The sequence below is a fragment of the Triturus cristatus genome, chromosome 2_2 (assembly GCF_964204655.1).
Source record: "Triturus cristatus chromosome 2_2, aTriCri1.1, whole genome shotgun sequence".
NCBI classification, from domain to species: Eukaryota; Metazoa; Chordata; class Amphibia; order Caudata; family Salamandridae; genus Triturus; species Triturus cristatus.
Window position 1 is genome coordinate 719165716 of NC_140582.1, and position 13345 is coordinate 719179060.

General features: G+C 42.6%; 1 long non-coding RNA gene across 1 annotated transcript in view; it reads right to left on the reverse strand.

Annotated features, from left to right (window-relative positions):
- The window catches only part of LOC146862704 (uncharacterized), a 102597-nt gene extending 97447 nt beyond the window's left edge, over positions 1–5150 (reverse strand). The window contains exon 1 of the long non-coding RNA XR_014978497.1: positions 4919–5150. This is a non-coding gene — a long non-coding RNA (uncharacterized LOC146862704). The remainder of the gene's footprint in view (positions 1–4918) is intronic.
- Between the last annotated feature and the right edge of the window lie 8195 nt (positions 5151–13345).

The following is a 13345-nucleotide window of genomic DNA, read 5'->3' on the forward strand; positions in this document are numbered from 1 at the left end:
TTTGCAACATTAATCAATGTTCTAATAATGTATACTTTGCAGTGTGTATGCAGTTCTGGTATGAAAGTTAATAGCTCACTATTCTATATCAGGACTTTAAGTTATAAATTGCAAGTATCAAAAGGATGTCTCTTTTGAAAGCAGTAATCTGCTGACCTGTTTACATCATACGCACTCTGTAATCTACTTGATACAAGTTCTTTGCAGAAGGCATATTAAGTCTGCACTAACTTCACCTAAGTCAAAACCTCAACTATACAAAACGCTGATCTCTCTCCAGGAAGATAATTTTTTTTTTTTTTTTTTTTAAAACCTTTATTTAGCACTGTGTACAAGACAAATACGGGCCTACAACCATCCGGCCGGCCTCGACACTTCTGAAGCTTGATAGCAAAGTATATGTCCACTCGGTGGCACGGCAGCACATAGAAGCATACGACCTATGTTACAATAAATCCACGTGCACCGAGTGGCAGGAGACAGCAAGGTTAATTTTAAAAAATTTTATATAAGGAGATACAGAAACTAGAACGGATCAGTGTACAGAACAGACGATCATATGAGAAATGGGTAACAGCCAACAGGAGAGTCAACTAACAGTGAACACGTCTAAAATGGCGGCACGAAACTATAATACCAGGATATAGATACGCAGCGAAATGTGCCTCCCAGCCGCTACCCTCCCAACAGCAGTCCCCCCCACTGACCCTAGAAAAAGACGTAAGAAAAGGACGGAAAAAGGAAAAAGAAGGCCCATAGAAATAAAAAATGTGTCGAAGAAGACCCCCCACCCTACACGCATGCCGAGGCTATGGCCTACCCCCCCCCCTAGCTACGTGTCTGTCGCCCCATAGGAACCCGAAATGTAGAATTAAGAAAGGAAGAAAGGAAAAAGAACCATAGAAAAAGAAGAGTGCACTACCCTATTACTCCCAGGAAAAGGAGAAGCGGGGAGGAGCCCACCCCACTGCCGAACTCCCGGACTCCCGCGCCGCCCGTACCTCCTGCGCCATGTACAGCACAGTATCAAAAGACCCACGTAAACCCGGTGGTCCCGAAGCAATACCCCCCAGCACTTCAGTACTGCACAAGTCTGCCCCCCGGCAGAAGAAGGAAACAGGGGGCGAAACACAGCGACATGTAGCAAAAAACAGGTCATTAAAAACTACTCAGCCAATATAGCAAAACGTGTATCAGTCCAGGTCCCCGTCCGCCGATCCAACCAAAGCGACAACGAGCCTGCCATCACCCCTGTCCGGACCGGCAGATGTGGTTCAGGCCCGTCCATTGCTGCGAGTCACCTTCAGCCAGGACAAAGAGACAAGATGGTCGCTCTCGAGGAAAGGGGACCATAAAGCCGTATCGTACCGCAGGGTCCCAAACGCAGCAGTGACATGCCACAGAAGCTCCAGCGATAGGTGCCTTCAGGGTAACATCTGGCAGGGGAGGTGAAAGGCTAGGTCTCAACAGGTAGTTCGTATGCAGAGTCACAGCGTTCAAAATGGAGGGTGTCCCTGCAACTGTATCCATGTCGATGGGTTGATGCGTTACATTGGAGCCAGGAGGACTCCGCGCCACCGCCCCTCCGCTCTGCAACATTGTTACACCTCCAGGAGAAAACATGGGCGGCGGGGGATCCTCCAGCCGGGGACGTCCCGTTGCGAACAGTGCCTCATCGATTCTCCGGGTCAGCGCCCAGCAAGTACTCTGCATTGCCACTTTTAACGCCACGAGGGCGGCCAGTACATCCCCACAGGTCGGGTCTCTCAGTACCAAGCATCGGTCCGCCCTATCCCGCTGCTCCTCCGATGCGGCAATCAGCTCCGGGGCACATGGGCGCGCAGACCCTGCGAGTCCAGGGTCAGCCAGCGTCTCAGCAAGAAGAACAGGCGCCATCGTCATCTCCACTGCAGGCACTTAGTAGCGGGACAAAAGTGACCATGTATACCGGAGATCCGAGGATGTAGACACCGGAAAAACTTCGTGCTCCACTCGGGAACTGCACAGGGCGAGAGCGCCCCACGGTTGCCGTGAGGACCGGCCGTTCGCCGCAGGAAGACACTTCAAAATGGAGTCCGCTCGCTTTTCTTCAGGGTGGCTGAGGAGAGCTAGTATTAGGGGGCTCCAACGTCGTCCACACCACTGCCAGCGCGGGGGGGAGTCCGACCCGGACGTAAGGGTCCGACTCCAGTCGCACAGCCAGCGTTGTCACCCCCGCGACCACCCGCAGCAATCCAGCTCAGCACCCCGTCCACATCCCTCGGCGTCCAGCGGCGGCCATCCACGCAGGGACCAGGGGGAGCGCCGGAGGTCGAAGCAAACACCGAATCTGCTACCAAACCCGCCGACAAAGGTGTCAGGAGAACGCCAGTCACTTCAGTGCCGATAATCCGCGGCGGTAGAGCGGCGCAGGTCAGGAGAATTGATCAGGATTATCAAAGGAAGCCAGACGGTCCACGGAGCCGGGAGCTCAAGCGTCCGTCCCGTCGGCCATCTTGGCTCCTCCCTCCAGGAAGATAATTAATCACACGAGTTTTCTTGACATTTATGTGAGGCCTGGTATTTGCAGGCGGAAAGAAATGCTGCAACAGGTGCTTCAAAAGCTTAATAAACTTTCAAACGTGGCGCCCCCAGGAAGCCAGCACCTGGTGCGGTGGCACCGGTCGCACCGCCCTAAAGCCGGCCCTGAATACATTAAATAAATAACTTGCACCATATCCGCGCTGCATACTCCCATTTCTAGCCCTAAAGCTGTCACAGGAGGACATTGCACAAGGTGCCTAGTTTAAGATCTACAGATTGTGTTTTTCACTGACATTTTGTCTTACTGCACATATTTAACCCCTTCTGCCCAGGTATTGAAATTTAAAGACCATTCTACAACACTAAGGACCTGATTCACAAAGGTAACTTACAATTTTGAGAAATGTAACTCTTTGAATACATTTCCTACTTTTTGTTTATTCATAAAATCCAAGTTTACGCTACTACTAAAAACACAATAGCAAGTCCAGCATCACCAACCGCTGGTACAGCAAAACCCTACCATGGAAAATAATGGAGGTAAAGAATTAAAATAAAACTCCATAGATTATAATGTTAAATTAAATTAGATTTTTAAAATAGTAAAAAATATAAATAAATATAATTCAGTGTTAAAAATAAATACAAATAGTACATGTATATTATTTAAATATAAAGTATTTCAATACCCAATTTTGAATTTAACAAATAATGTAACAATGTTTTTATTATTAAAATATACCTAAATTAACTTTAATTAAATTATGTCTTAATGGCCAAGGATTAAAAGTATTGCTTTTCAAAATAATATGAAAATACTTATTTTGCAGGGCTGGCAACCTACACATTTTTACAGATTTCATTCACATATGTTCTTCTACATTGCTCCTGTTACTGGATAGTTTTCGCACTTTGATGAGCATATATACATTTTATTATACTAATGAACATTGAAATGCTTAAAATAAACGGTTTTATGGGCATGTTTCATAAGTAAAAAGGTCTACTTATGTAAGTTATGATGTGGTTGTCACTGTTGTTGCCATTCTGCTCCACTGAGTACCTATACAAATTAAATATAAAAGGTAGAGAAGGTATTTGACAAGTCTTCTAGTACTGTAAATTCAAGACAGACCAGAACCCGAAACTAGTCATCAGGACCACAACACTGGCCCCTCATTTGTACACGCATACTCTGGGCCCTTGTGCAGCCATGGTAAACCCCGTTGTTACTCACCCCACCCGACTCCAACGTTCCACCTTTGCATGGGATCCGTATATAGCCCGCAATGGACGCCTGCACAGCATGGCCGAGTTTCAGGCTTGGCCAAAGTGCGTGACAGCTGGGAGTGATAATCTCTCATTAAACTGCCTTAAATCAAGGACACCATTACTAGCCACTACAGACATGGGCAATATAGGAGCCAGACTCTTCCTTGGAATTTTAAAAAAGACATGAGTCCTAAGTGCTAGATAGTTGGAGGGGCAGAATGTAAAAGTATCAACCATAATTTTGAGTGGATGTACCTCGGTCATCAGCTTAAAGGACTGTGGGGGCCCCCACTGTGCTGGAAAGACTTTCTGTTGCTTCTTTGAGTCAGTAGGAGCCAGGATGCATGCAGGGTACCTGTTCTCAGGAATTGCATTGTCAATTGGATGCTGTTTTCGCCCGGTCTGAGTAATAACTGAATCCAACCTCCAGCTGTGTCGGTTTCTTGCAGGATACATGGGATTTGCATTCTCTATCCTCATACCTATCAGCCTGTATGGTCGCAATCCTAGATATTAGATTTTGCAGAACAGGAATACGTTTGGTCCAATGTTCAGGTTGTTTTTTGTTTTGTTTCAGAACCCTTACCAAGATAACCCCAATGTGCTAAATAAGAATTTGTATATATCATTATAGTTTTGAATCTTTACAGAAAGATAGCACCCCTTCACTGCCAAAACATTTACAGGTCTGATACAAGGAATCACTTGGTGTGGTAATGTGGTAGTGTTCTAATGTGCTTTAGATTTAATAGTAATGCGGTAGCGATAGAATGTGCTTTATGGAATGATGTTATGAGGGTTCGAAGTTCGGGGGACGGATGGTTAGAATGAGACAGGGCGTGGAGACAGTGGCAGCTTCTGTAACTTCCGCTAACATTTAATTGATGCCGGGGTTGATAAAGGAATCTTAATATGTACAACGTGAGGATCATACATTACGAAATTGGCAACAAGTTGAAAATGGGTGTCATTGAAGCAGGGCAAGAACCAACCTCAGCACAAGGATATCAGCTTTGGCATCTTTAACTGTTGAGGGACCAATACGCTACTTCTGCTGCTTAGTAACGCACTTTGGTGTCAAGCGGGCACACAGTGCGAAAACAGCATGTACGTTTTTGGGTACCTGAATGCTGTTTTGGTCCAGACGGTTCTCTTACGGTCGTTTGACTGTTGTTGCGGCATTCCACCAAAGCCAAGTGTGCGGTTCAATGATGCCAGCGAATGTTTGTGGGCGCTGATTCGAAGGCTGTGATATTAGCGCGCAAGACTATTAACTCCTGTTTGGCAATATTCAGCAACTGCCTGGGTGCGGATTCGTTACGTTGGTGCGTCAAGTCTTAACATGCCGCCATATTGGTGCAGGTCTTGTACATCAGGCTACTGCTTGACGCTGTGTGTGGGCACATAGAACGAAGGCCAGGATATCAGCGTGTTGTGTCCTTATGTGCCTCCATTTTAGGTGTATGTGCTTTGCTGGATCGGAAGTGATTAAAGGAGGAGTGGTTGCCAGCAATTTTGGAAATGGGCCAAGTACGCGACGATACAGTTACACATATTTATTAGCTGCATTACTAAATCCGCAGTACTTCTGAGCTGCGGCAAAGGTTTGTTTTAATTAAACACTTTGGTGGCAATTACAGCAGTACCTTGGATCAGCAGCAAAGATAGGTCACATTACCTTGCCGCATCTACATGGCAGTAGGCAGTCAGCACCGACTAAGGCGAAAGTGAGCTAGTGTCACGCCTGCATCTTTTACAGCAAGTCTGAAAATTAACCACCTCACTCTCAGTAACAACCTAGAAACAGAAAACGCACAAGTAGAGAACTGGATTAGTACTGCACTAGACTGCATAGACTCTGACCACCAACAAAACCACTAACACTTCACCTTCTGCGAAGTGGTTCAATGATGAGGTCTGTCTGCAAAAAATAAAACTGGAAGCGACTAGAGCACCCATGGAGTAAAGAATATAATACCACTGCAAAGTCCAACTATAATAAGGCAAGGAAATCCTACTATATTTAGATCAGCATTGCACACAGTCAATTCTAGGCCCATCAAATTGAGCAAGCCCAAAACTCATCTCGTGAACTGTTCCAAATAGTGAAATCTCTGTCCTCTTTGGAGCGAGTTGCCCCTTACACGGAGAAATTTAATCAAATCACTCCATTTTTCTCCAACAAAATCGCTAAGATATAGGAGTCTTTCCCCTTAGAAGCCAGAGAATTCTCTAACCCGACTATCTTGTTCCCGGCATACGATCCCAAACCCAAACAGTCTACTGTCCAATGTAGCGGAAACGTTTCAGCTACATTGGACAGCAGACGGCGGTAGGATTGCATGCTGGGTACAAGCGCAGATACTCACTTGGAGGAGAGAAATGAATGTGTAGATCTCAGATTGGAGGCCTGGAATTTAAATAAGGAAAGCATAATCTAGGATATTGGGGACATACAGCAACAATTTACAAGGATCTTTACTTTGGCGGGGATTTTATGAAAATTTACTGGGACGGAAGTAGAACCGGTGTTGAGGTGAATTCTGAGCTTTAGACGAAGGAAGACAGCCATGAAGAAGTCGTTGGGAACTCCCTGTATGACGAAACACGTGTTGTCTGGGCAAACGAAAGAAAATAAAGAATAAGGAAAAGAAGACATGTTTATATTGTATATTTGAAATGTAATATTATCGAATGTGTGCTCAGGGTTATGGTTATTAATCTTCATATTGTGATCAATCCCTGCAGCCCAAATCGGTGCCTCAGATCCTCTGAAGCAAGGCTAGCGACTGTGCCAAGGGTGAAAAGTTACTGGTGAGGGGGCTGCTCATTTAGCCTGCTGGCCCCCAAACTGTGGAATTCCCGCCTCCCTGACTTAAGACAGGAAAATTCAGAACTGACCTTCCGGAAGAAAATCAAAACTTGGCTGTTTTAATAACATCTTAACAGCCATAACCTTTGTAGTCATAGCAGCATGACATCCTAGTGCAGGGACATTGCGTTCCGGAGTAACCAAGCACTGTAGAAATATTATAACATAACAAATAACATAACATTGTCTTAATTAAACACTCACATGGCAATTTCGGATGAGCAGCATTTAGTGCTCCAGCTACGAAGTAGTGTTTGTTGGGACATTTTCATTCTGCATCTTTGAGCACCAAGTTAAATGCAACAGTTTAATTCTTGTTAGTCCAGGGCTGTCCCCACAAGCACACTAAAATCTGGAAGCAGTGGGCCACATATAGGAATATACCCTTCGAGATGCACACCACAGGAGCTCTTTTATCACTGCCCGATGTGGTTACAATCCGTTAATATTGTCGCCGCACACTATCATTTTACACCCGCAACAGAGACACATGAAATAACGAGACGTAGGTAAGAGCTCGAGCGCAGCTCCCAGCCAGTTATGATGGGGTTGTTAATGTTGTTTTTGTTCAATACATGCTATCCTTCGATATTGGATATGCTGTGGAATGTCACTTCTCTCCTTTCACAAATATCGTACCGTAACATTGTATTGATCTTCTTAAAATCAATAAAATATGTTCCCGAAAAAGAAGTGCTCCAATTTCTTTGGGTTTTGGCTATATAAAAACTTCTGGAAAATTGCACAAAAAAGTAAAAACAAAGCCCTTAACATAAGGAAAGACAAATACCAATTTCCTGGTAAATGTGTCCAAAAGGTAAACTAGAAAACCAGGATACATTGTGGCTTCCCTGCCTAAATTGTGTGATCTTAGGCAACTGTGTTACACCAAACCTTTTTTTCTTCATTAATACATATGAAAGCACTTTCAAATATGGGAGTTCCAAATGCCAGTTGTATAACAACCTATTGTTATGTATTAACGTCAAAGCTTCACATGTTGAAGAAATTCACTTCTTTTGAACTATATCCCATTTCACATGATGTTTGTTAAATGATTTGCACAGCAAACATATCATGCCTTGGTTCATGCACTGGCTCTAAGATCTGAGCCAGACCCTTGGTTCTACACTCCTAGTTAATGTGTTGGCTTCTCCACCTCAAAGCTATCCAATGCAGCAGTTGAAGTGCATTAGAAAAAGTATGAATACTGCCTTGGTGACGGAGTCAGTAAGCGCAGAGGCGTAATCGAAGGATTGGCTAAAAAGAGCAAAATATTTTGTAACTATTTTGCTGATCTCTTACATTCAGTTGACTATATGTAAAATAACGTACTGAAAAATGAATAAACATTAAACTAATCAGTGGGAAATGCACTATTTTATGTTATGAAATCTCTATTGCTTAATGTGATCACTACAGATGTATATCTGTGCAACCAGAGGGCCACAGAATTGAATCCTGTTTGGTGCAGCAGGGAAAAGGGGCGTGTATTTTTAGTGCTAGGAGTTCCCTTGAAAGCACTATGAATGTTTAAGTCATTATTTTAAACTTGCATTGTACACAGTATAATATATGCTGCCACTAAATGCACATATACATTTAGGTTAAAGATAAAAAGTGCTTCTAAAGCATAGATTATAGTAATATACAGATTATAACTAGTGCAACCATTTTTTATAACTGTCCCTTAAAAGCATACACTCCATAGCTAAGCTTGGAACACCCTTACAGTACCCCGCAAAAAGAAAATATCTTGCCATGGGGCAGCTTCAAGTGATTCCATCAATTAACAGCTCCTACGCAACCTTTACATTTGCCAGTTAACCAATTGCACACATTTGCATTTCTTTAGGGAAGCAGACACCCTGATTAGAATATTTCTCTGTTTTGCTGTCTGCCCTTCCCTCAGGACTGCAGCACAGCAGATTCCTTCCCTTGCACTTCAGCTAGGGAATTTCAATTATGGAAATTAACTTTTGTACTTTAGCTGAGATGCTAAAATTATAGACAAATGCTGTTGATTAAGATATCAGTCATGGACAACTGACTTTAGTCAAATTTAGGGTCAGTCAGTGAACATTACATCACCCTAGAGAAAGGGAGCACCAGAGATGGGACATGAAGAGAGGCGGTGAAACACAGAGATAGAGGGGCAAAGCAGAACAAGATTGCTCATTATATGCAGTTTTGCTGACAGACCTGGTTTTTAGGTCCCGAGGAGCCCCCAGTGCCCGAACATTTCTGCTTCACCGTCTAGTCTTTTATCCCCTTGCGAGCCAGGCAGGCATTCCCCGGAAAGCTGTCCCCTGTGAAGAAACAACGAGACAGCGCATCAGGGCTTCGGTGAGGTAGACCATGGAAGCAGAAACACAACAGTGCACCGCGGCCCTCCAGCTGACGACCTCGGGGCTCTGAACGAACCCATAGTCAACTTGCAAGTGATCCAGCGCAAAAGCCGGGGGAAAAGAAAGAGCAAAAATTATTATTTTACAGTTATCCTCCCTGCGTCGCAGACCTGCTGTCACACTTACTTATTCACACACGCATTCATTAGTGGGGCCCATAACACCAACACTCGCACGTTCTCATTCACAGGTCTGCACACAGGAGGGGGAATGATGCGCTGGACATGTGGGTGGGGGTACCTTATAACCTATAAGGAAAGAAAAGTGACTTTACAAAATATACATTAACATTCGCCACCTATAGATTCCTAATCCTAAACATCAAGGCACTCCGCCCACTTGGTCGACGGACCAATTAGTTGGATTGGTTGATGGTGATTTAGAACCAGCTAAAACACATTTAAGACTCAGAATCCTTTATTCTCTTTAACGAAGAACCACAAACTCATAATTTCTATTAATCAATATTTGTTTATCTAACATTTCATTGTAATTAATATTAGCATTTGTCTCTTCAAAAGTTTAGAATTTCTAGATCAATTTATTTGAATCACAGAACATCATATTTACCTATTCTGGCTATCTGGGTTTTCTCTAATTCATTGGCTCTGCATAACCGAATTTTGTCGTTAAATTGTCCAAATAAGCAGGCCAAATCTCAAGGTCCGAAAGTCCTTTGCTCAGCACGTTACAGTCCCAAAGATCGCCAAAGGACCAGAAGTCGTGCCAGCATCCGTCATCGCCTGTGGGGTCAAAGAGGGTGTGCAGTCATAGTAACCGCCGAATGTGATCGAAAGGTCTAAAGGTCTAACCCCTCCCTATTCTACTACTCTTTTTATAATACATTTCGGGATAACATGAAACATATTTGGGCGGAGAAAGATTTCTATTGGTTGGGGGCAAACGTCCGATTTTTGGACAGTCCAGGTTCACATGGATTTTGCTGATACGTCTTCCGGAGATGAATTAATATTGATGTTGCAAAGTTTCACTTCTACTTGTATGAATACATTGTTCATTTATACCAGTTTCTAATGTCCGGGGTCTTGGCAGTCCACCAATATCCTATCCTTGACAGGGATGGGGTGTATAGAGGTCGTTAGGAAGTTCACGGAGCCATCCGAGTCTGCGCAGTAGACTTCGCGCTCACGAGACGGTGGTAACTTCTGAACTCGGTTTCTGCCACCATATTGCGATAGGCCCAAATGTCAACTTACGCGAAACAAACACAAAAGAATAATTAATACAAAGAAATGATGTTTCTAATGTTATACCCTTACTAATCCCTTTATGTATTAGTATTTTCCTAGCATATAGCGACATTTAAAGCAATACATTCACCTTTATAGTCCTCCACGAAGATGCAAACGTCACAAAAGCAACATAAATCATGCGATATCTAATTACCACATATACTACTATTAATATGCATACGTATTTTAGTTATTAGAGTTATTTTGCCATGCAAATAGCAAGTTCCCACGTGTAATTTGTGTATGCAAATGGTTAGATTTAATATATCACAGCACACAATTAGTGAATTATAATAAGTAGGTTATTCAATTAGTATTTTCATGAAAAATAGAGGAGGTATACAAAGTTTTGCTCTACCTGCTCCATCAATCCCCCCTTTGGTGATTTTTAACATCACCACACTACCTTTAAATTTTGAAAAAATGTAGTAAAAGAAATTAATTCAATTTTCTTAATTATTGTGTTAGTTCACATAACTGTTTCACCTGTCTCTTCTTCTCTTGTTTTTCTATACATATTGGGGCAGATTTATGTTTGACTTGCGCCTCATTTACGCCGCCGTTGCGTCACTTTTGTGACGCAGCAGCGGCGCAAATCCTGCGCCATGGTGCGGGGTATTTACAACGTGATGCATCTGGGAGATGCGTCACGTTGTAAAGCCCTGCGCCACATGTAGGCGTTCTAGGGCAGGTGGGGGCGTTCCGGCGCAGGAACGCCTCCTAAATGTGGCTGAGTGAAATCTACAAGATTTCACTCAGTCACTTTTGAGCCCATGCTGCGTCAAAACCCTGCGCCTGCTTGAAGCAGGCGTAAGGATTGATGCAGCATTGTGCAGATAGGGCCCCCCAGAGCATTGCTGGAGCTGCGTCGTGCTTGCGACGCAACTCCAGCAATGCGCCACTTTTACGGCACAGATGCGTGACGCATCTGTGCTGTTTTGCCCCATGGTGCGCCGCATTATAAATGCGGCGCATCCATGGTGGCGGAGCTGGGGCGCAAAATAACTGGCGCATCCCTGCTGATATGCAGGGATGCGTCAGTTATTATAAATATGCCCCATTGTCTTTCCACTCTTCTAATTCTACTTCTTCAAATTCTCTTTCTTTTCTTTCTTTTTCTTTGTTTCGTACAGTTTCTCTTTTTATGTGTTTTCGTAATTTTCTTTTCTTGTTATATAAACATCATAGTCTTAGAATTAATACTAAAATAATCACACATGTTATAGGAAATAAAATGTTACCAATAAAGGTACTACCTAGTTTTAGTAAGAAGTTCTTAATAGTAGAAAACTTTTTCTCAATCTTTTCCCAAATACCTTCAACTTCCAGTGGAACAATTTCCTCATGCAAATCAGTTGTATTCTTAATGTATGTCTTCAAATCTTGATTTTCGTCAGGAATGTAAGTACAACAGTGTTGAACCTTCAGCATTCCACAGACTCCACCCTCTTTTGCCAAAATTATATCATGGGTAAGTAGATTTTGCATCACCATGGCACGCATGGCAACCATTTCAGTATTTACCAATAAAAATCCTCCAGCGGTGCTTGTTGACAAGCGATCCACTACTGTTGATAATTTTCTAATTTTTGTGCATTCAGAGATATTCCCACTGCTGGTATCAATGCTCCGAAAATGTCTCCTACAATTTCTGACCAAGATTCTCTTTTTCTACGTGTTAGTTGACTACCTATCTCATGTGCACCATCTTTTCCTCTTCCCACATGGAATATCTTTGGGAAAACCAGGCCTAGATAACATGTGCCATACCAGTGATCTGGCAATCGATAATATGCTTTGTTCCCGCAGATAAAATATAGTCCAGGAAAAACTGGATCATTTCCTCCTTTAAATCCACATCCACCCATGATTCTATAAGTATCATGGCAATCACTTGTGCCTACAAAATAGTTATCATATGCTGTTTGATTCCTTCTAATACACAACTTTCCTTTCTGAGGCCAATCTAAAGCCATGGTTGGACTAGCTTCTCCTTTAAAATGTTTTTCTCTTTCAACATCCCAGACTGTCTTTTCTTCTTTTACCTCAGGTACTTTCCTTTGCATTTTCAACCTTCTTTCTTCAACCATATCTAAGAAAATGTTCTCCTCCCTCTTTAGACTGCAAGTTAGATTGTTTCTAAATATTGACACTTATGTTAATTCTTTAGTTTCTAAGAAAACTTCACCTAACACTTTAGCAGGTTTTACTTTATTCAACGTATTAACTACAGGTACTTGTGAAAATACATTATCTACATCTGAAAAATAATATTCTAATTTCCCTATCTTGTAAAACAAACTTGCTAGTACACTACATGTTATTCCATATGTTACTGGGAGGTGATGGTAAGTCACTCCCTCAGATACAGACGCCGGCAACTGCATGCAGACGTAGCAATCCCTCACGTCCATCGTCTTCACATATTCGTATAGTAATTTTGAAAATACATTGTTAGAAAAATCAGTTATAGACCTGTCTTTATGTAAACAATTTCTATCTATTTTAGTCGGATATACCTTCTGAATCTTTTCTATATTAGTTTTATTCTCACTATGTCCTTCTAATGTTTCTAGTGTAACCTTAAATGAAACCATTAAAGCCAACGCACTCCACAGAAGCATTAGTAATCCTGTACAACACATTTTGAACCATCTTCTAAGGAACACACATTTAGATTTTCTATTTGCTGTGTTTGCCATTTCGAAAAATGATCAGTGTCTTTTGACTTAGCCTCTTCTACTTCACAACTAGTTTTGTCTAACCCAAAGCTCTAAGCACCTACTTCGTTCTTTTCAGTTTATGTCCTTTTCCAGTAATTTATTGTTTCTCCATTTTGAACACTTTTTATCTTTTCAGTTTGGCATTTGATCGTCTTTCACTTTTCTTTTGTAATCTTGTTGCAGAATTTCCTGAACATCCGTCTGTTCTCCGATGTCGGACAAGATAACTCTCAGGATTTCCGATTCTTCGTCTTCCTCAACCACTCCTGGTACAGTCACCTCTAGATCCCCGAG